We start from the raw sequence: 21,638 nt of genomic DNA on the forward strand, positions 1-21,638 counted from the left end.
GCTCCAGCCTGGCACAGGAGTACAAAGGTCCTGTCACCATGGAGAACCCAAATCTCAGAGTGGGAGGGAGGGAATGACACCCCAGAGCAAAGCAGAGTCCTCCTGGCACCAGCTGGAGCTCCCAGCAAGGAGCTGCCTCCAGTTGGATTATGCTCCTTTCTGACCTAGAGATGGGGGCAGCTGAGAGGCATTTAAAAACTTTTATTCTATTTTCAGTCTTATGTGAAGGGTGAGACAATACAATACCCAATACAGATGCATACTATATGAGCCTTCTGTCAAGCTTTAAGAATTCCCTACAAATCCATTTCCCACACCTCCCAGCAGGAGCTCAGCCCAAACCCACCCCACGCTCAGCTGGCAGAGCTACACCCAAACATCCTGTGTGGGCACAAGCCATAAGCCAGCACAAGGATGATCTCCAGCATCTGGGCAGGCACTCAGTGAACCTCATGCTGCAGCTTCTGCTTTGAATGTTGTGTCAGAGGGAAAGTTGTGGTGCACAGGTGCAGTACAGCACCAATAACAACAATTAAACTGTAACAATAACAGGGTCCTCTCCCAGCCAAGGGCACTGCCAAACCACACATTCATCACCTAAACACATGCAGAGTCCCTTTGGCTCCAAAAGTACTTCTAGCAGGGAGTTCCATAGCCTTGGAGATTAAAAAAAATATTTTAAAAAATGTATATTTAACTTCAATCAGTTGAAAATGAGCTGCTTCTGTTTAAATTTGGTGGCATTCTTGTTTTGGTTTTGTACTCCACCTCTCTCCCTGGCTCAGGGACGTGACATTTCCGTAACACACTGGGTTCCACTGAAATTGAGATAATTCCCAGGCTGTGGCCTTTTGGAAGGCAGGAGTCAGGAGCAGCTTTCCTTCATCTCAGTATGTGTGCCCTCTCTTCCCTCAGACAACCCCAGAGCTCTGCCAGCCCAGGAGGAAAGGGCAGGAGCTGTGGCAGGCACATGCTGCTGCACTTTCATTATCACAGTCACAACATGCTGCCAAGCTGGGGGAGTATTTTTAGACTGGCAAAGAAAAAAAACCCAGGCATTTATCAGAGAATTATTAATACAAAAGCAACACTAATATTAGCAGTGCTCGCTTTTCCCTATACTTATACAAATTGGGGTTGGTTTTTTCCCTTCTCCAGCTCTTCTAGACAAGGAAATTGGTGCTTATCCACCACTGAGAGGTCTTGGATAAAGAAACCAAGACAGGGGACAGGAATGGAGGGCTCCAGGACTTAAGGGGCTAAAGAGATGTCTTAAAAGGACCACTTTGACTCCTGCCATGGATGGCAAAAGCTGTCACACTCCATAGGCTTCCCCAGGGAAATGTGTGTGGCACACACACTGAGGATCCATGGACCAAGTTCTGCCTTTCTCTGGAATATCCTTGCTTTCAGAAAACTTGCTGACAGGGAGATGACCAAGGCAGCTCATCTGAGTAAGATTTGCATAGATAAACTGGATTAAACCTTGTGTGGATACAGCTAGAAGCAAGTTTTTATTTATTTTAGCTCTGAAGTAAACAATTAAAGGCCACTTTTGTTCTGACCAAGAGCAGCCAAGCCAGTGTAAGTGAAGTGATCCACCTTCAATCCTTGCCATTAGTTAATTTGGACTAATTTGCACCCTTCAATCCTTGCCATTAGTTAATCTGGACTAATTTTCACCAAGTATCCCTGATCAAACAAAGCTGAAGCAAGACAGAGAGTTCTCCTGAGCTGACTGCAGGCCGTGCTTTGGAGGCAGCCAAAACAGATCCAACACCAAAGGGATCAGGCAAGTTGGGAACAATTTCGGCTCCTTCTGCAGTGACATTGAGCTGCCTCAATCCTTGGGGCTGAACAGAGGCCACAGCAGAGCCCAGCTGGCAAAACAATGCCAGGATCACAGACTGGAGCCTCTGGAGAGCACCAGGAGCTGCAGCTCAGAGCTGAGGGGATGGGGTGGGGGCCAGCCCTGACCTCTCTGCAGGTCCTGCATCCCACAGAGGATCTGCCTCGCCCCCTCCTTTCCCTTTGCACAGAAATGACACAGGGTTCCTAAAACTCACACCCCTGAGGATGGCTCCATACCCAGAGCTTGGACTCCCCTTTGGCACCACAGGCCAGGACTCTCTGCCCTAGCCTGGCACAGGAGCACAAAGGTTCTGTCACCATGGAGAACCCAAATCTCAGAGTGGGAGGGAGGGAACCTGTGCTGCTGCAGGGTGCTGCACCATGGCACAGGAAGGGGCCCGGGTGGGGTTTGGACATCTCCAGACAAGGAGACCCCACAGCATCCTGGGCAGCTGCTCTGGGGCTCTGCCACCCTCCAAGTCTGTCCTCATGGTCCAGTCCCTCATCATCCTCCTGCTGGATTTGCTCCTGGGTTAGTGCCCAGGCAGCACTGGGGCTTTCAGCCTGTTTTTCTCCCAGAGCATTTCTGGCTTGGCTGTGCACAAGGTTATTTAACAGGAGCCCAGGGGAGAAGGGGGAGGGAAGGAGGGATTTTGCTTCTCCAGAGAAAGCTGCTGCTGTCAATGAGCAAAATAAAATACTGTGGAGAGAAAGTGCCTGACAAGAGACTGAGCCCCAGGAATTGTTATCGGGATGGAGCCAGAGGCTGCCACTGAAGAAATGAAAGGCTGAGCAGGCACTGCAAAGCACTGAATGAAGAGCAGAGATGCTCAGGACAGGCTCTGTACACGAGGCAGGAGCAGCAGCTCCTTGCCAGCCCCAGGCTGATCAGAGCAGCTCCAGGTGAGGCGGGTGATGGTTCATCCCACACACTCTCCTACATCTCCATTTTCCACAGACAGGAATTTCCACAGGTCTGCTTCCAGTCCAGCAGCAACAGCAAATACTGAAGATATTACACAGCAACTCATTGAGCTGGAAAGAGATGTTCTGGAGGGGTTTTATCAAGATAAGACAAGCAGCAGCTCTGCTGCAGAGACAGAGACCCATCAGGACACATGATCTGCTTGGCCCCTGTGAGCAGATTTCTATCTGGGGAAAGAACAAATAAAAACACATATAAATATCTGAGACAGATTCTGTCCTCTGCAAGGAAGAACACACCTACAATAGTGGTGGTCACAAGCTTTAAGCTCCAGTGCACTCCCCTGTACCACACCTCGAGCAGAGCCAGGAGCTCCTGGGAGGGCATCACTTTGGAGGAGAGAAACCCCAGGGTAAGGAAGCTCTGACAAGTTTATGGAAACAGCAGCCAGGCAGAGGGAAAGAAGCCAGAGCAGCAGCCCTGTGGCAGGAAAGGCTTCCACAGCAGGCAAAGGGCAGCCAGGTGCAGAGCCCTGCTCGGAGCAGAGACAGGAGCTCACTCATGCAAACCCTTACCCAGGGCACTCAGCTTCTAAAGAACAGTGGAACCTACACTGGGAACCTGCAGCTGAGGAACTGGCTCAGCTTTTCAAGTGATGTGTTTGCAGTTAGAGGATCTGTTTTTCCCAGCATAAACAAGGGCATGGGTTAAGTACAGCTGTTCCATCAAAAACGAGCAGAGAAAAAACCAAGGATAAATCAGTATGTGAGCTAGGAGAATAATTACTTTTACCTCTTTTGGTCACAAATGGATTGGAGCAACTGAGAGTTTTCCTGGATCTATTTATGATGGGAAATTCACAAGGCTATTCCTGCAAATAATTAGTTATTGATCCTTAAGTTTGCTTAGGGAAAAGCTCTCCTAAGCAAGTCAATCTATTATTCAAGCCACATTTGTTTAGGGATTTGTGGCACTGGCGCCACATTTTTGGTTTCCTACTGATGAAGCACAACTCCAGGTTTCTCCATGAGTGAGAGAGGTGTTTGAAATCCCATTTTTCAGAATCAATCCTTTTTCCCCCCTTCTTCTTCCAATAAATGCTTTTTTCCAGTATTTACTTAAAAGGTTTTGAATATTTCTTGGCAAAAAAATTATAGTAATTTTATTAATACTCTAGGAGTGTTTTCCCAGCATATAGATGTTCTAACTGATAACAACAGCATTAAGTGAATCCTTGAATTTCTCCTGACCCAGGGCACACAACTGAGGACAGAGTTTTCATTTCTGCTCAGCTTCCTGCTTCTTCTCATGAGAGAAAAGCTCTGATCATCAAAACACCACCAAACACTTTCTGTTACAAAGTCTCACAGATTTCACACAAAACATGCCACACAATCTTTTCCCAGTGTCAGGACCTGGCAAGTGGCTGGGACTCCCCAACCCAGTGTAACAAAAAGCCCATCTCATCTTCTCTAGGGCAGGGGTTCCCTCAGCAACTGCTGAGTCCTCACCATAAACTTTCCTTAGGTCCCTGTTCCCGGAGCTGGAGGAATCACCACTTTTCTCCTACTCCCATTTTCAAGAAACAATTATTGCCCTCTGATTTGAGTTCTGGTTGGATTCAACCACCCCAGAAAAGCAAAGCAGACTCTCACTCTGCAGCAATTAGAGGCAAAAGCTGAGCAAATTCACCCTCAACCTCCAACTCGCCTGTTTCATGCTTCCCTGGGCTCTGACACAGAAGGCTGCCCGTGCCTGCTATCAGAGTTTCAGAGGAAATCCCAAGGGCAGGGGGTGAAGCAGCTTGGTGGAGCGTTCCCCAAAGCTGGGGGGCACCTGGGAGTGCCCAGGGCTCGCCAGGCCCGGCACACACAGGCTGTGCCTGCAAGGCAAAGCCAAAGAAAGCAGCCGGGACCGACACAATCCCAAATGCCAGAGGGGTCTGGAAAGATCCCATCACACCCCTGTGGAATATCCTGAGCTGGAGGGACCCACGGGGATCATCTGTCCAGCAATCCCCCCAGCAACCCCATCCTGGGCATCCCTGTCAGTCTCAGGGCCGTGCCCGTTCCCTGGGGAGCCTGGGCAGTGCCAGCACCCTCTGGGGCAGAACCTTTCCTGATCTCCAGCCTGACACAACAACCCTTCCATGCCTTTATGTGCACGCTGATTTTGGAGGTCTTGCAAAATTCCCTGAGCAGGTCTCTCCTCTCTGTCCAGACTGCCATGAATTCCAATGCTGCTTGAGCTCCCTCACATCCCATTTCCCTGCCCATCCCTATTCTTGCTGCAGCAATTCTTCCAATTGTGTGCCACAAACCCCTGTGGAAGTGTTCCTTCATCCTGCTGCACTCACAGAGATGCGGGTGTGAAATGCACTTTTTCAGCTTCTGGGGGCAGCCCCAGCAGTGTTTGTTAATGCAAACACCCTGAACTGTCCCTAAGGTTCTCCTTCCTCCTCCCACAGCTCAGTGCCATTCCCAGCAGCTTCGGAGCTCGTTCCTTTCAACAGCCCGTGCAAATCTCTATTACCACACCATGCTGGGCTCAACAAAAAACACCATTTCCAAGGCAAAGGGAGGAAATATCTGTTTGGTTTTGGTTGGGCTTTCATTTTTTTCAAGGCATGTTATGAAAGAATAAGAGCTACTCTCAGAGATAAATCTGCCTTTGCAAGCTAAACAGGAAAAGTGCATTTCCATGCCTTTGAATGCCTCAGAGCCCTCTTTGAGAGCTCAGGAGGGTGTAGGAAAACCTGGCCCTAGGCACAAACTGGGTTGGAAGGGACCTCAAAGACAATCCTGTTGAAGCCAAAGTCTGTTTTTCATTAAATCAAACTGCTTTTCGCAAGTGATTCATCCTTACAATAGGATGAGCACAGGAATTGAACCTCAGAGAACAAAACCACAGAACTCCAGTGTACTAATGGGATCATATAAACTTTTACCTAATTAGTAACATCCTGTAAGGTGCCTTTACACAGTGTAAGTGTCACTAATGCTATTAGAGTGGCCACAAAAAGGCCAGAGGACAGTGACACTCGGGGCTCAATTCCCAGGGCAATGCCCAAACTTGGCAGCTCCATCTGCTCTTACAGGAGCAAGGATTTATTTCAGTATCAGTGCAGACAAAAACAACCCCAAGACTTTGCACAGAGGATTCTGAGCTAGCCACTGATTCACACTGATTTCAAAAAGCCCAACAACTTTAAGAAGTCCCTGTGACCTTAAGGACTGTCACAACTCCCTGCTAATCTGAGCAGGATAATCACCTTGGCTGTCACCAGCATCTAAGGAAGCCCAAATTTAGAGGCCAGAATTCCCTGGCTGGTCAGGCAGTGCCACAGCCCTTTAACACCATGTTTTGCACTTCCCACAATCAAAGCCTATCCAGAGGAAACCAAGTGCTCAGGTTTTGAACACTTGTATCAAGAAACTTTTTAAAAATGAAAAATCAGCAGGCAAAGCATAGGTGTGCTGCAAATGTGATGTCAAAGATGAGACCCAATGAGTAAAGGATCCCAGGCTTTGGTTCAGCAGCCTCCTGGATGCTGTTTGAAGGGGTGACACTTTATAATCTTTAATGCACTTCGAAACCATTGCCCTGCTGAAACCCCTTTGAAATGAAATGGACTCCTTGCCTTGCAATGAGGGAGGCAGCAGGAGCAGCCACAGGCTTACACTGCTCCCTCCCTAGATAAGCCTGTCACAGTGAGTTCCTCCTCCCTCTTTTCTTCTTCCCATATTAATGCCCTTCATCATAATAAGGATTCCTTCCCACTGCCAAAACTCAATTTACACTATTTACTTTAATGATCTCATTTGTCATCCTGGCCTGTGCTGCTGCCTCTGGGACCACAGCCTGTCCTGCTGCCAGAAGGTCTCATTTACAGTTTGCTCTTTCATTATTTTTTTTAAAGATTAAATTGCTTCCATTTCAAGGCAAACAATCTGGGATAGTGAGATACAGTCATGCATTTGATCAATGCATTTTAGGGTTATGGACATCCCAGTCCCAACTGACTGCTGTCCACTGCATCATCCAGTTATTTCCATCACCTTTGGCTTTGTTATTCCTTTAAATCCTTACAAAATATACTGGTTGGGACACTTGAACATTGCCACAACAGTAAGTTGTGGGAAGAATTTTAACTTGTTTTTGGGGGAAGAATAAGAGTGTGATCAGTTCCCTCCACAGTGCATCAGTTCATTTGCCTGTCTAAACCCCATTTTTTATGTCATAGCTTCCCTGCTCCAGAGAGGTACATTCCTTCCTATTAGATTATATTTCCCTCTCCACTCCTGACATGCTCAGTAAAATTCAATGGTAATGAAGTCATGTAAATAGGTTAGGGAAGAGCACAATACTTCATGTTCCATTATGCCCCATGTTCTGTGCAAACAGCATCACACAGAGTGCTGGGCTGGCCTGGGGGAGCCTCCAAACCCCCACACCAAACCCAGGCAGGGCAGCAAAGCTCTCAGAGCAGGGCAGGCTGAGAGGTCACTCCTGCAGGCTTGCAACAAAACATTCCCAGCCCGTTTGCAGCAGCTTTAAAAGGAGCTATTAAAACCCATTTTCCTGTTTAGGAGTAGCTCCTTTGCCTCCTCCCGGCTCAGCCCCCACAAGAGGGGTCACCTGCAGTGGCCACTTCTCCAGTTTGTCTGGAGCATTGGCCGGGGGTGCTGAACACTTGCTGGCCATCACCTGTCAATCCCAGCATAAAGCCTAACCACAACAAACAGATCAAGTGCCAAACTTTGAATCCCAACGTCACTCATTCCTTCACTATTTAAAAATCTTTTCCTCAGATAAACAGAAACCTGTTTTTAACCAAAACAAAGAGCAGTGGAACTTCCCTCATAAAAAAACTTTAAGAACTCGCAGTTGTTTCGAAGTCAACAAGCCCCTGCCTCATTTTGTTCAGCTCCTGCAACTACAGGACTTCTTCCTTGTTTCCTTCCATCCCAAACATTTGTCTTCAGCCTCAATAAACATCATCCAAACCCTTTGTAGTGATTTCCAATATGCTGATGTATTTCTTCAGAAGCCTTTTCAGTGAATAAATTGGTCCCAAATTAATAGTCCTTGTTATTCATACAGACACGGCCTTGCTCAGGCTGTCTCCTCAGTAGACTTCAGCAGGAACATAAGGGATAACATCTTTTCCAGATAAATTTTGTGTCTGATATAAGTATTTTCTGCAGAAAAACATGCCTCAGATTTCTCATCAATATTTATATATAAAGCTAAACCAACCTTTTAAAGTTGCTTCTAGATAATATATGATGGTAACTTGACAATAACACAATTTTACAGGTTATGTATGATGCATAAAAGCACATAAATATTACTTACTGTCAGAGGATCAGGTTTCTGGTGTGTGAGGAGGAGAAGATGGAAGTTATTCCAGCACAGTCTTCCCTGGATTCCCTCAAGTCTTGCCCTGGATCATCACATGCAGATGAGAGCAGCAACAAGGCTAGGGAAAACAAACCAGAACTGACAACAGCACAACAGAAAAGCATTACCAGTGTGATCTGAAATAATCCCCTAATACAGGAGTAATAAAGCAGCATCAAAGCTCTTGGAAACATCAGCTTCCCACAAATTTCTACAAATATGAAAACATTTTAGAGACTGTGCATTAAAACTCTGGAAAACATCTTTTGGACACAATAATTTTTTTTTAAAAATTATTTTGTACTTTTTTTACCTTTATTTGTGCAGGACTTATGTGATTACCTTACTCTGTTCACTGCAGCACAGAGTGGTGGTGCCTGAGGCTGGAAAGGATTCTTTACTGCTTCTGGGGAGCTGCTTTCCAAGGAAACATGGGAGAATTTAAATTAAAAAATACATTGGAAGCCCCATGGAACTTGCACATGACGCAGGGAAGAATTCCAATTGTTCCTGGTTTACTGGTAGGGACAAGCACTGAAATAATTCTAGAAGAGCTACAGACAAAGAGGAAGAGCTTGGAAAGGAGGCAGAGCTGTGATCACTGGATCACTGAGGTCGGAAAAGCCCTCCTGAATCGCTGAGTCCCAGCTGTGCCTGATCCCCACCTTGTCCCCAGCCCAGAGCTCTGAGTGCCACCTCCAGGGATGGGGGCTCCACACCTCCCTGGGCAGCCCCTTCCATGAAGAAACTCCTCCTGCTGCCCAGGATGGATGTGCCAGGGAAGAACATCCCCCACTGCCTGGGCCTCCCCAGGCTCCAAGCCCACGGTGAAATCCTCACCCTGTCATGTTTACAAACCAGACTGTGCTGGCATGCCCTGTCCCAGGAGTTTCTGATCCATTTAACCAGGGGAGGAGCCTCTTCCTGACAGTCCTCTCATGCCTGGCATCTCCCAACACCTTCTCCAACAGGCAGAGGAATATTTGTAGTCACAGCAGGTAAATGAGCTGTAGACAGGGAACACAATGAATTTAATGGCATGAATTATTTACACACAAGCCATCTTGCTACACAGCAGTCCCAGCAGCAGGGATTATTAATTTATAACCCAACTACAGCTACATTAAACAGAACGAGGCTTCCATAAAAACTTAACTGTGGAGCCACAGAAATATTGCCCAGCACATCCAGGCAGTACAACAGTTCTCCAGCAAAGCCTCACTGAAAACACATCACATCTCTTGGGATATGGAAAAACATCCACTGGATTCCAGTGTGCATCCAGGCATGTCCTTGTCTGCCTTGTCATCCAAACAATGCACCTGAGGCAGGATTTGCCTTGAAGGTTCTAAAATGGCACCAAATTTCTCCCTTTCCAACAGCAGTGCCAGCACCCCCCTTCCCTAGGGAGCAAAATCCTTGGAGAAGTAACAGGGAGCAGCCCCCACTCCTCACCTGATGGGAGCAGGGGGAACATGGACACGCCAAAGGGAGAGCAGGAGGAGCCTTTGGGGTGGCACAGCAGGATTGGATCAGAATCTGCACACCATGAGGAAGAAAGGGAGGGAACTGGAAACACCTGGGCAGAGTCCAGGAGAAGGAAATGGGGCACAGAGCACAACTACAGCAGGGTCAGAATGGGGATTGGGGAATTCAGGTAAGCCAGGGGCACAGAGCACAACTACAGCAGGGTCAGAATGGGGATTGGGGAATTCAGGTAAGCCAGGGACACAGAACAAGAAATGCAGATAATAAATCTGTAAGGAGAAACCTGGTCAGCAATGAGAAGTCTGCAGACTGGGAATGGATAAGGAAGTGGGAAGCTGAGCCTGGAAGAACATGAGGAGTTCCACAGGATCACAGGGCAGTTTTAACCAAGCCTTTAACACTGGGTGTTCATGTGACAGACACCTCCATTGTGTCCTGCCATCAAACATGGTTTTATGGAAACACAGGCTTGTCCATATTCCTAAATCCTGCTGCTGTGGTTTGTGCCTTCTGCAAAGAAATAGAACCACTCTGAGAATGATATGTAATATTCATCCCAATAAACATATTAACAGCTGGACTGCTGCATCCTCAGCTGCTTTTTCACCCAGCTGGTGGCTGAGGTAGCAAATGAATCTCCATGCAGCAGGAATTAATTTCCTCTTCATGGCTGGAAACCCTCCCTACTGCACTGGGAGCAACCTGAAAGGATTTCCACAGCACAACCTTGTGGCACAGCAACCCTGTTGCTAACTCTGCCCGAGGTCCCAGGGCAGGCTGGATTGCCTGTTCCTGGTGCCTCTGAGTGTTCCTGATGTCTGGTGCCTCCTGAACACGTGAATGACCTCCCTTTGGGGCAGGAGAAAAGGCCCCAGAGGCACTTCAGCCCTGCTGAGGGGTGGGCAGGGAGCCCATGCTCAGCCCAGCACAGCAGCTCCTCCTTTGCCTTCCACAGGTGAATTCCTGGCACTTCCAGCACACCTGTGCTTGACCTACTTGGGGATCACTGTGGGACTGCACCAGTCAATCCCAAACCCCACAGCTCCCTGTTCCTGAGCAGGAGAAGCTGTGCTGTGCTGTGCTGTGCTGTGTGTTGTGCCGTGCCAGCCCTGAGCCCTCTGCCTGTTCCTGATGCTGTGGGAAACCTCTCTGCTCCCTGCCCCAAAGTGGGGACAGGTGAGGTTTAACAGCTGCAAGGCCCTAACAAGGAGCACCTGTGGGAAATAGTAAAAGTAAGATTTTTAGAAAGTTGGGAAAGCAGGCCTTAGAAACAGAAAGAACAGAGGACTCAGAGCTAGTTGTAGCTGCAAAGTCTGAGGGTAGAAAAAAGTTACAATAGTACAACAAGTAAGGACATGGAAGAATAGCTTGAATTTTAGGTTTGGTTAAGATAGATCTTAAGACTACAGAAAAATATGTTTAGTAAGACAGTAGAAGGTTTTAAACTTACTAATGGTGTATTGTGTATTGTTAATAGAAAGAAGACAAGCCAGCATTGTGTGAAGCAGGTGTACATGTGCTTGTAGTAATTGGTTAAAACAATTCTGTAAGCTTTAGCAATGTGCTAATCGCTAGAAAGTTTTTCAAATGCTCTGTAACAAAGCAATCTTTGGCTGCTGCTGGCTTTACATGAGCTTTGCCATCTCTCTATTGCCTCAGCCACGTAGTGAGGCTGATGCTGCAATAAAGCTCAAGGAATGTACCCAGCACTCCCGTCCTGTTCATGAAAACAAAACCCCCAAACCCAGATGGTGCCCTGTGAGGGGCTTCCATTCATGTGATTTCCATGCTGGCCTGAGCTGGTGCTCTCAGAGCCCTGCTGAGGTGCATGGAAGGCTCTGCCCATTGACCAGGTGGCAGTCCCAGATCCTCCCTGAATAAATAATAGTGGAAAAAACCAAACAATCACCAAAACAACAAAGAAATTATCCACTAGCTGCAAATACTGGAAAGGCAGGAAGGTTAATGATCCTAGCAGAATGGAAATTCTCCTGTGTCAGGGATTTCAGGCAGCATAACAAGCAGCTTTGTACTGAATTTGGGAGAGGAGAGAAGAGACGACAGTTCCAGGTGTCCAGAGAATCCAGTGGGACAGGAAGGAGGAAAAGCCTTGGGAAGGTGCTGTCCTTGTGGTGCCAAAGGGGAGGAGAAACCCCACAAAGCCCTTCAGTGCCAGCTGTGCCAAACAGGAGAAGGACCTGCTCTGCCACCAGCATCTTTCTCCAGAAGTGCTGCAGCTTCCAGCAATGTTCTCCTGCCTGCACAAGCAGGGGGTTTGCAAGCCCTGGGAGTTCTGTGCCTCAGTTTCCCCCTCACAGATGGGTCACAGAGGGACAGTGGGCCCTAAGCAGGTCTAGGGGCAAGGTGGGCAATACCTCACTGACTCTTTGGTTTGGACTCTTGTTGTAGCCAATGAGAAATTCCTGCTTTTTGTGCTATCACAGCCCTGTCAGCAGCTGAGGAGGAGGTCAGAGAGCTCAACAGAGGGCTCATAAAAAGCTATCAGACCCAGCAAGTTTCCATACAAACCTGCTTTTAACATTTATGCCATTACCTGCCTGCTCTGTGCTTCAGCTTCTCCCTCTGCACAAGTGGAAAGTGGCACCAGCTGCCCATGGGAGCTTTGGAACACAAACCCCTGGGCACCAGGTACAGGCTGGGCTACTGCTGTGACCTCAGGGGGCAGGGGCAAAGGGGGCTTTGGCAAGAACCCCAGGGGCAGAGCAGGGTGGAACTGAGCGAGACTGTCCACATTTCAGTGCTCAGCAAAGCAAAAAGCACCTCTTGACAAAGACACAGCTTGGTCACTGCCTGGTGCCCCTGTCCTTCACACCAGCACTGGCAGCACAGCCAGAGCCCAAAGCACAGCAAGGACACCCCAACAGCCACTGCACCAGCACAATCCACCCCGAGAAAGGCACCAGCCCTGGGCATCCCGAAGACAGTGCCTGCACACAGGTGAGGCTCTCAGAGAGCAGCCAGCTTGGTTTTGGCCACATACCCCAGGAGGGCAGCAGGCAAGTCCTCCCAGGTTCTTCCCCTCCTGCTGCTCTGTGGCTGCTCCTTGTCCTCAGGGGAGCAGGGCAGGGGACCTGAGCCTGTCCCTCCCAGCCCAAAACAGCACAGAAGTCAAGGAGAAGCCCTCATGTCCACCAGGAGAGTTCAGCCTCTCCAGCCGAACCAAAGCTGTTTTCCTCCCAGAGCAAAACCACTTTTCATCCCAGGAGAACACAAAAGAGGGACCCCAGCAGGCTCTGCTCTCTCAGCAGCTGGAGGGAGTCCTCCTGAGAGCCTAGGGAGATACCTGGGAGCAAAACCACATTGCTGCCACTTGGTAACTCTGTTTTTTGGGGCTTAGAGCTGAAATCCACCCAAAATAATCCAGTGGGGTTTATGAGGACTTTGGAAAATGTCAACTCAAATTCATAACATCTCAAAACCTTTTGTAAAAGCTTTTACATGTTTCCACTCTGTCCACAAAAATGTGTGTTGAGAATTCACATTTGCTCTCTTCCTTTTCTATTTTTTCTTTTTACAGAGTGCCAGGGGAAGAAACAAGCAGATTTTATTTTCAAGTTCTTGTTCAAGACTGTAATGAAAACTCAGGGATTATTTTTTCATGAAAATGTCCACTTAGGAAAAAGGCAATTCTCTTCTCTTTCGGGAAAAAATGGTTTCATTAAAAAACAATAAAAAGGTAAAATGGTACTTTTTGATGAGAAGCTGGAGTCTCTTCTCGAGTTAAGTAGCAGCCCAAGCCACACAAACACAGTTTGTTATCCTCCCCAGCGTCCACACTTGCAGCAGGGAAAATTCCTGCCAGTACTTTGGAGTCACCAGCAGTACTTTAGTTAGGAAAAGATAAAAATCTGTCTGGCACACAATCTGCATTTGTGATTTACAATCAGGCCTTGGAGGCTTAGCCCAGGCCAAAGCTCAGCTCTGCCTAATTCAGGCAAGGATGTGAGCTGTGGTCCTGCCTTTGAGGTGCAGCAGGGCTGTGAGGGAGGATGCTGGGTGGGGAATGCATTCAGTTTGTGTCTCACAGCAGCTCTCAGGAGGAGAGGTCTTGTCCAGATGGATGCTGTGGGTACAGCACTCAGCATCTCACAACTCACAGCATTCCCAGGAAGGCTCAGCTGTCCCAGCCAGGTCTCAGTGTCCCTGGAGCACAGGGCTGGCAGCAGCAGGACACACAACCCAACCCCACAGAAGGAAGAGCAGCAGGAGCATTTCTGGGGAAAGCAAAGGTGGGAAGGCTCAGGGGAAGGGTCAGGAGGTGGCTGCTGCCCCAGCTGTGGAGCTGCCCTGGGTGACACAGCCTGGGGACAGTGCTGGCTGTCCCTGCACGTCTCTGTGGATGTGACAGCCTGGCCAGAGAGCGAGAAAACGAGATCAGTTCTCCCCGAATTGGCCTGAGAGATTTTAGGGAGTTGAAGATAAACAATGATAGCTTATTATTATTAACAACCTGGAGGTGGTGTTTTCCTACTCTCTGTTTTCTTCTTTTTTTCAAAGGTTGTTTATGAGAAAGGCGTCATGTTAATTAGCCAATCAGGTGAAGTGTATTGATTAATTGACAAACCAGGTCTATCTGTATTGAACGGTGTATAGAAAGAGAGGGTCTGAAGGAAAGATGGATGCTCTGTGCAAACCAGCCTTCTGGTGAGTCAGTGTCATTTCCCACTCAGTGATGACACCTCTCCAGCTGGGGAACAGTTGGGAGCAGGTCCCTTGCCCAGCCCAGCCACGTGTGGCCCTGCAGCAGTGGCCTTGAGGTGCCTGTGATGGCAGCACGAGGGAGATGCCCCTGTGCCAGGAGCAGGGCTATCTGCAGTCACAGCTCTGTTCTTGGCTGCTGCAGCCTCCAGCAGACCCTCACCTGCCGTGGCTGGCACAAAGCCCCAGCAGAGTCCTGCCACCAGCACTTATTTATAGCCCCGGTATCAGTGCACTCCTCCTGGGGCTCCAATCCCTTTCTATTCTGAGCCCTGCAAGAGGAGAAGGGCAGAGGTCCTGCCCCAGAGAATTCTCAATTTAAGCAGCCTGCAGGCAGGGACCTCACTGTGGAGTGAGGTGGGCACACAAATATGACCTGATAACTGAATCCCTGTTTGCTCCCTCTGTTACTGACCAAAAAAGTGTTTCCATAAATTTGCAAGTCCAGAAATTCTGTTCAGAGGCACAGAATGAGTTTGTCCCTAAAGCACTGGAGGCCTGTAAGCCCCAATCAGCCATCTCCTCACGCTGTGGTGTGTCAGCACAGGGGCCCTGCTGCTCGGGCAGCTTCAGAACTGCTGCTCTCCCTCCCTGCTGACTGAAGTTCTCCCAGCACCTCATTACCACCTCTCCCAGTTGCCTGCCCCACATCAAAGGGGTTTCCTGAGGCTTTGACAACCATCCCCCTGCTTCCAGCAGAAAGCTGTGGTAAGCTTTTTTGGGAAGAAATTATTTAAGGCAGCTGAAATAGGATTTACCCATGGAGGAAGAAGCTCCAGTTTTGCATCCCACCATGCACTGTGGAGGATGATCCCCAGAGCCAGTGGGGAAGAGAATCACAGAATCCCAGAGCTGGTTGGGTTGGCAGGGCCATTAAACCCCATCCTGTGCCACCCCTGCCATGGCCACCTCCCACTGTCCCAGGCTGCTCCAAGCCCCAGTGTCCAGCCTGGCCTTGGGCACTGCAGGGATCCAGGGCAGCCCCAGCTGCTCTGGGTCCCCATGCTGGTGAGCACTGGGAGCTGCAGGGCTGTGCAAGGCTGGAAGTGCTGCTGCTGTGGAGCCCTGGAGGCTCAGGCTTTGCTGTGGACTGATAACACAATTATTTATCTCGAGTGGATGAAGTGCAATCAAGGCAGAGCCCTTCAAAGCATCTTGAGACAGGGAAATCGGAGCTGCCAGACCCCAAGAAGTCTTGCTAGGCAGTACAAGGGTGGCTGTGCAGACCTGTCTGCTCTGTGGCAGAATTCCATCACTGCTATTCATCCTGGAGCAGAAATCTTCAAGGGAATAAATGAGCCCTTATTTCCCAGCACTGAAAATGCCTTTAGGCATCACATCCAGGGTGATTTGCCTTGCTGGAATGTTCTGTGTCTGTAGAGGGCCTTGTGACAGTCCCTGTGTGCTCTGTGGGGCAGGGGGATGGGGTGGATGTGAAGTGCTGGAGCCTGAGTTTGCCCAGCACACCCAAGTACATGCCCACCCCAAAGAGCAGGAAGCAGGGAGCTGTGCCCCTCACACACACCTGGGAATGGTCATTCCCATGGAATGCTGCTGTGCTGAGCCAGGAGGGCTGAGCTGCCTTGGTCTGACTCCTGCTGAGCCCTGCTTCAGGCAGCTTTGCAGGGCAAATAATTGAAGATGGGCTCAAAATCCATAAATCAAAGAGAGAAAGGCCTTGGGTACAGGAACAAAAGGAAGAAAAAAGGACTTAAAAGTGTGTCCTGTGCTGTACAATGCTCAGACAGGGTCTTTGCAGGCACAATTGTGTTCAGGAAAAGACTGCTGAGACTCAGCAAGTTCCCTGGGAGCACAGGTGGGGGAGGCTTTGAATCTCCAGGTGCTTTTGTGGCTCTGAGTGCTTTGCTCTGCTCTTAAATCGCAGCCCTCCTTTCCTTTATGGCCTGCCAGGGAAAAGCAGAGGCCGGAGTTCCCCAGGGAGCAGCTGCGGCAGAGGGGATGTGAGAGCTGTGACAAAATACCCCGGGAGAGAGCAGGGAATTCTCCTCCACAGCCCATGGCCACGAGGAGAAAATTAACCAAGAACAGACCTCCAGCATGACCCCTCTCGAGCATTAACCTTTCATCAGCATCAGTGAAGTCACAGAAGAGCTGAGAGGGAGATTTCCCATTGCACACCAAAGGAGAAACCGGGGCAGCAGAGGGGGAAGGTCCCAAGAGACATCCCTGGTGGACACTCTCCTGCCAGGAAGCCAGGCTGTGTTAGCCCATGAGTGGCACCTTCCTGTGGCTCCTCTGCTGCTCTCCAGCCCCATGCTCCAGGCTCCACAGGTGATGCCCAGTGCAAGGAAACCTCCAATCAAACGGGGGAGGCCAGGGCTCCAAACAGCCCTGGAATCATCACTTCTAAACCAGGCAGGTTTCCTGCTCTGAGGAGGCCAGACAGGTGCTTTTCCAAACTTTAGACCAAATTATCTCCCCAAGTTTTTCACAGCTCCTCGGTGAGGATTTTCAGGCTCAGGGGGAGGGTGAGGAAGGTCTGTGGAGCCCTCAAACCACACGAGGCTCTGGAGAACAGAGAGTGAGCCTGGCTGCCCCAGGAACAGGCTCTGACAGGAGATCTGGAGAGCTCTGCCCTTGGCTGCTGCTAAGAGTGATGCTCTTGTTTTCTGTTTTGGTTTTTTTTTTCCCCCAACCTCTTAACCTGCTCTCTCACACTGCAGAGCTGGGAGCCTTTTGTTAACTATTTCCTGCTTCGGTTTCCATGGAAAACAGAAAGTCACATGCACCATCTCCCAAGAGATGACAGAAATGCCTCTGGCCTAACAATCCCTCTACCTTTAACAAATGAGGCCAAAGACAAAAACCATCAAGATGCAAACCAGGGATTTCAAGTCCATCTGCTCGTGTGCCACAAACCCTCAATATTTTAGAATAATCAAGTGCTAAAAAATTCCCGAGCTGTTTAGGTAAGTCCACACTGAAGTATTCTTCCCCTTAAAAAGGGAAAAAAAAGAGGCATTAAGCTTGTATATTGCTAAAGTGCTGGGGGAAGTGTAATATGTTGTGATTTAAAGCATTTGATCTTGCTTTTCCCTGGTGACACACTTCTAATTCTCATTATTTCTAAGCTTTGGGCCAAGGTCCCATCTGTTACACCAGTACTTGTCTTTCCTAAAGTTTCAGCTCATTGCCCCAGGGCTTCTGCTGGCTCCCGGGTAACATGATCCACCAGCAGGACACCTGGCAGCATCCAAAGCCCTCCAAGTGAGAGGCTCAGTGCCCAAAGCTGGGCTGAGGTGTCCAGAAGAGGAGTGCCTGATTTCAGCTCTTTGCATTGCTGTTTGAAGCCTGATTTCAGCATTGAGTCTCAGTTTCCATGAGATCTGTAAGAACCCCTGGATTTATCTATCTGCTCAGCCCGAAATGGCACAGAAGGGCAATTCAAACACCAGTGGTGTTTGCAAACCAGCCTAAGTTCCTTTTCTCTGCAGGCACTCACACCAGGCCTCCTCACTCTGTCGAAAGCTAAAACCAGCTCTGTTTCAGTGGCTTCAGCTGGGCAGCATTTGCCCCATGACATCTGAACAACGGGGGCCAGCTGAGGTTCAAGGTCAGGAGTGAGGAAGGATGTGAGGTGAGGAAGGCCCCAAGCTGTGAGCAGCTGAGGAGGTTTTGGGAGGAGTGGGAGCTCCTGTTAGTCTGTGCAGCAGCAGAGCGGGGCTGCTCTGGGGGCACATTCCTTGGAGTCTGTCTAAAGTGGAATTCTTAATGAAACAGAAGTGCAGCGCTCTAAATTTAGATGCTCTATTAATGTTTTTAAAAGCCATGGAGTGGCTGAAGTCTCACTCAGAGTTGTTGCTCCTGCCAGGCCAAACCTGGAAACCTCACGGGTTTGAGCGCTGAGCTCCCGTTTGCTGTCCCTGCCCATCCTTGGTGGCCCTTCCAGCGGTTGCTGTGTGTTCCTAAGTGACACAACCCACAGCTGTTAATACTTGTAATTCCATTTTATGCTTTAGCCTTTCTGGCAGCAGAGCAGCAAGGCTAGAGCTGCAGTTGAGTGAGACAGCAAATAAACAACAGGCCAGAGAGCTGCCATGCAAAGAGATACCCATCTTTCAATATCAGATCTGTTAGTCTAATACCCTTTGTTTGTGTTGCAGAACAGATTCTGTCTTGCACTCCAGCTACAGCCACATCAGATGGGTCATAAATCATGGAATAATACAGGCAGGAACTGGGACTTGTCTGGTAAATCACTTTCTTCTGGTGATATGCTGATCTCTGCGGGATGGGGATGGATGGGATCCCTGGACTGGAGGCAGTGCTGTGCTATGACAGTTATACACGAGGGATGTTCATAGCAAACCCACGCTGCGATTTATTGTTTAGTCAGAAAATTTCCCCTTGATTTATAAATATTTCACTCGAGAAGAACATCCACGCTAATTCCAAGCACACAGACAAGCTTCCCAGTGCCCAGGGATGATCAAAGAGCAGCGGCTGGATGGATGCTGGGGCTCCAGGGGGACTCCAGAGCTGCAGCTCCTCCACAGTGAAGGCCATTAAAACAAAGGGGAGTGGAGCTCACGCCTTTCCACGGGATCATCGCTAGGAGTTAATCTGCCCTGTGCTCCCCATTCCAGCTGGGGGGAGGTGACAAACGCTGCCCGTGGCTGCTCCGTCCTGAATCCGGAGAGCTGCAGTCCTCCCAGCGCTGAAGAACAAGTTACAGGCTCACCTGTCCTGCCCAGCTCCGTCCTGTCTCATAAGGTCAGGAAGCTCAGACTGCTGCGTTAATAAAACAACCCCACTGCCATCACTCACTGCCGCCTTTATCTGTTCCAGACACCTCTTGCTGCCAACAGCCCCGTTCTATTTTTACGGAGCAAATGCTTTCACGGCTCCGCTTCCCAGTGCTGCCCACTTGATGTGTTGTTCACACCTCGTTTACTCTTCACACCCCTCAAGGACCTGGCGATCGGAAAGGATCCCTCCCCTGGAACGGGAGGACAAATGGCAACCAGAGATGCTGTCAGCACTTGTGGCTCTGGGGGGACAGGAGGAAAGGGCCAGGGGGGGCATCTTTACTCCTTCAGCTGCTGTCCTGATTATCCTTCTCTCCTTGTAACCATTCCTAGCGGAAGCCGTCATGAGGAGCATCCCTCAGCCAGGGCCTGAATTACTGCATCCCAGCTGGAACTTTCCTGAAATTCTCCATGTGGGAGCACAACCTTCCACAAGGGGTCCAACATATCCACAGAGGAAGTTTAAGACTCACAGTCCCAGATGAGTAATTTAATTACTGAACAAACTTTCCAGATGTGCTAAAGATTCCCTGTGCAATCACTGGGATCACGGGGGCCAAGCTGGGTCAGCTCATCCCAGGGTCTTGAGGTTGCCACGAGGAAACACATCCCTGTCCTTCAGCATTTGCTAAGGTTTCAGCAAGGTGTGCTCCAAGTGTGGCTACTAAAGCAAGTGCAGTCTTGGAAATATTCCCAAACCATCCATCTCAGTGACAATTAGCTAAGAAATATTAATCCCTGGTATCAGTTCAGAGTTTTTCCAGTAACTTTCTACTTAATCTTTGGAACGTGCACTGTTCAAAGAGAGAGGACCACAAATTTAGTTGGGATGGGAACAAATGCATAAGCCAAATATAATTTGACTTTAAGGAATGATCCCAGTATTTAAAACCTATCAGTTTTGCCCTCCACCTCAGTTATTAATAGCATAGGTGCAAAAGCAATCAGCCACTTCTCTTGGGATGACCCAAAGCTGCTGGGGTTGTGTGGGGCTCTGGAAGGGTATTTGGGCACCTGCAGGTCAGAACATTGTGTGCAGATGCCCTGCTGAATGCAGCCTGGCTGTGAGTTCCCACTCTAATAATAAACACTTCCTAAAAATAAACCTGTGCTCTCCTGGCTTTCTTTTTTCCTTTGTTTTCTTTCTTTCTTTGTTTTCTTTCTCTCTTTCCTTGTTCCCACCTGTCCAGCAATCTTCCCATCTGCACTTTGTACAGATCAAATATTCCAAAAATCCTCTCTCCAGACTCCTAGCACACAAGGAAAACTACTGCACTTTTAAGTTCACTTTCTAAAATCTCAGATATGAAAATAAACCACTTTGGAGCCAGGCATGTGTTTTACAATCATTTACAAAGCCTGTAATTCCATCCTCATAACCATCAGCAGACTGTGTAAGGAGTGAATCACTGAACTGATTTGGATGAGGAAAAGGCAGCTTTCCCATGTCAGAATTACAGCAGGGAGAATTTAGAACTTATTTTCAACTGAAAAACAAATGAAATGGTTCAGACTCCAGAATACTCACAGGGAGGAGATGGACAACTACTACACTAGCACAAAGTTCAACATCATAGAGCCTTTTCCTTGTTGTCACTTCAGGTCAGGTGTCCCTTCATCCCTAAGGAGAACAGCAATATTGGCACAAAGGGCATGAGAAATTTGTAAGACTTTCGTTGTTTGCACCCCCACTTCCCACTCTTCCTAAAGGAAAGTTCCAAGTCCAAGGAGATGTTACCAATCCCCCACATGCCACAGATAAGGGGTTTGGTTCTTTCCTCTGTCATGGTGAGCAGGGCCAAAATCTTCATCTGTGACTGAGTGGTCATTTTGGAAATCCAGCTGGACCTGCCTCAAGGGAACATGCTTTTCCCAAGCCATCAGAGCATGGATCTCACAATTATTGAGCTCCTTTCATACTCAGCCTCTCCTCTTCCTCATGCGGAGCAACATCAGTTTGTGTTGTCATCCCAGCTTTTCTCTTCCCACAACCCAGCTCTTCCACATCAGCAGGGATGGGGACAGCCTTCCCCAAATGTATGATTTCATTGAATGTTTCCAACCAGGCTACATTTTTCATGGTCTTTATTTGGATCAATCACACTAAAAGCTGATGTAGCATTATTTAATCTTTGACGGGGGACAATTAAGATACAAGTTTATTCACTTACAGAGAATGTCAGACTAGAATTAGACGATCACTTAAGGGATTGAACTTAACTACTAGGAGAGCTGCTTTTTCAAGCAGAAAATGTTAATATTCTTGCCTTGTTTTTTCCCTGGGTTCTGGTGGCATGAAAATGGGATTTATTAGAACCTGGAGTAAGTTTGGGGTAAATTATCCTGTTCTTTTCGTCAGTGCAAACAACTGATAGATGAATATTCAGCACCAAATTCACTAGGCTGGGTCTGGGAGCACCCTGGGTACTGCACACTCACACAGTGGAATTTTAAGGACTTGTGCCTGAGGGCAGATGAGATTG

The 21,638-nt window shown here is 48.6% G+C and overlaps 2 long non-coding RNA genes across 6 annotated transcripts; one reads left to right on the forward strand and one right to left on the reverse strand.

Moving 5' to 3' along the window:
• Nucleotides 1-197: 197 nt before the first annotated feature.
• On the reverse strand, nucleotides 198-11,018 carry LOC135285528 (uncharacterized). 5 transcript variants are annotated; one of them, XR_010350352.1, is made up of 7 exons: nucleotides 10,394-11,018; nucleotides 9,951-10,177; nucleotides 9,635-9,758; nucleotides 9,020-9,186; nucleotides 8,135-8,258; nucleotides 3,569-3,647; nucleotides 198-3,003 (listed from the first exon to the last, which is right to left on the reverse strand). It is a non-coding gene; the product is annotated as an uncharacterized LOC135285528 (long non-coding RNA). The 5 variants fall into 5 exon arrangements; XR_010350353.1 differs by having other exon boundaries at nucleotides 10,664-11,017; XR_010350354.1 differs by having other exon boundaries at nucleotides 212-3,003; nucleotides 9,635-9,718; nucleotides 9,951-10,834.
• A 6,017-nt stretch (nucleotides 11,019-17,035) lies between these two features.
• LOC135285443 (uncharacterized) lies at nucleotides 17,036-20,436 on the forward strand. The gene is made up of 3 exons (XR_010350272.1): nucleotides 17,036-17,735; nucleotides 17,842-17,984; nucleotides 18,511-20,436. It is a non-coding gene; the product is annotated as an uncharacterized LOC135285443 (long non-coding RNA).
• The last annotated feature ends 1,202 nt before the right edge of the window (nucleotides 20,437-21,638 follow it).

Source organism: Passer domesticus, chromosome 23 (genome assembly GCF_036417665.1).
Source record: "Passer domesticus isolate bPasDom1 chromosome 23, bPasDom1.hap1, whole genome shotgun sequence".
In the NCBI taxonomy this organism is placed as follows: Eukaryota; Metazoa; Chordata; class Aves; order Passeriformes; family Passeridae; genus Passer; species Passer domesticus.